The sequence below is a fragment of the Pteropus alecto genome, unplaced genomic scaffold, assembly GCF_000325575.1.
Source record: "Pteropus alecto unplaced genomic scaffold, ASM32557v1 scaffold103, whole genome shotgun sequence".
Taxonomy (NCBI): Eukaryota; Metazoa; Chordata; class Mammalia; order Chiroptera; family Pteropodidae; genus Pteropus; species Pteropus alecto.
Window position 1 is genome coordinate 4,104,992 of NW_006436288.1, and position 1,686 is coordinate 4,106,677.

A 1,686-nucleotide genomic window follows, 5' to 3' on the forward strand; every position below is an offset into this window, starting at 1 on the left:
AAATCCAGTGGTTTGGAACGCTGAATGGCATCTCTACCCAGCACTGAAAACACTAAACATAAACAAAAAAATTTTCATTTCCAGTTTATCTATTGCATAAAAAATGAGACAGTTCAAGTATGGTATTACAACATTCTAGTACACTTTTAGAATATTCTAATAGACTTCCAGATTGAATAAACTGATCTTAAGGTGATGGGCACCAAGTAGCCTTATGAAAGAATGTCAAAATGAAGAAGTAGGGAGCAAAGAGATATTTAATATAGTACACATTATAAGAACTTAATGAGAACCGTCATTTTTAATGGTATTTATTTGTTCTCTCTCTTTGCTTTCTTAACAGGGAAATTTAACAAATTTAACACACACACACACACACACATACACATACACATGCACACACACCCCACATGTCTGGTGACTGTGGGAGTGAAATACAATTACAAGTTTCCTCACAGCAGTGAGCTCTCCATCCCAGCTGTGCCTTCAGTGGCATGAGCCAGCTTGATTATGCTAAAGCACCCCTGGATTCCTTCCTCTTTTGTTTCATTCCACCCAGGGTCTTAAAGCTTAAACATCTGACATGCTTGAGTAGTTTTCTCTCTAATTTCACCCAAGCTGACTGTGCAGTGAGTTTAATATGTAGGTGTGGCCTGTAGGTACAAGTAGCTCCTTCAGTATTTTTTTCCCCTTTAGCCATCTGAACAGTGGATGCATTCCAAATTGGAGTGAATCTATGTTATGGTAAAAAGTTAAACCACATCGCAAGAGAAATCACACTACCTGACCAAACTGATTTAGATCAATATCTATGCAGGCATAGGTAGATTTTGAAACTGTAGGTACAATGCTTCTGGCTTCAACAACATAAAGGATGATGCTCTCTAGAAAATCAACAAATCTTCATACATGGGGTATGTTAGGTTTAGTTATGACAGTGTAAAACCATGTGATGAGAAAACATTCAGCCTGGCTTGTTCATACACTAATTTCTCATTATTTAATCTTAATGATAAATAAAATATATATTTTTTAATTTGGAAAAAAATATAACAACAAACTTGGTCCCAAACCAGAATTTGGAGCATCAGCTTTCAATTCTTTCTCTTTTTGAGGTGCTCTGGAACTCTTTGCTACTTAGTGAAAATGTAGTGAAACACATTATTACTGAAGTTGTGGATGTTTTAAGTACTCTGAAAAATAAGTGTCTAGGTCATCGAGAGATCTTCTCATATCCCTGTAAATACTGCACGATATATATCTTAGACTACCCTACTTTGAAAAGAGGTTGCATTGATTTTATCCTGGCTTGTTTCTTGGTCATATTAATTCCCTTATGGATTCACTGGACATATACAAAAAAACTATATTTCAAAGAAGATAGAGATATTTTTGAGAATTTCAAACATAGAATAAAATATTTCAGAGATGGGAAGATCTTGATGGTAATTTATAGTTCTAGATTTTTTTTATCTGTATATGGGTCTGGTGTGAGTGTGTGTGTGTGTGTGTGTGTGTGTGTGTGTGTGTGTGTGTGTGTGTGTGATGGGAAAAAGGGGAGAGGCCTGAAGAAAAAATTTCACAAAGAAATAGACTGAGAATAGCATGTGCCAAAAGAAAACTTGTCAGAACTTCCTTTGTGCAGTAATTCATCTCTTATTGGCCATATATATAAAGAATGACAAT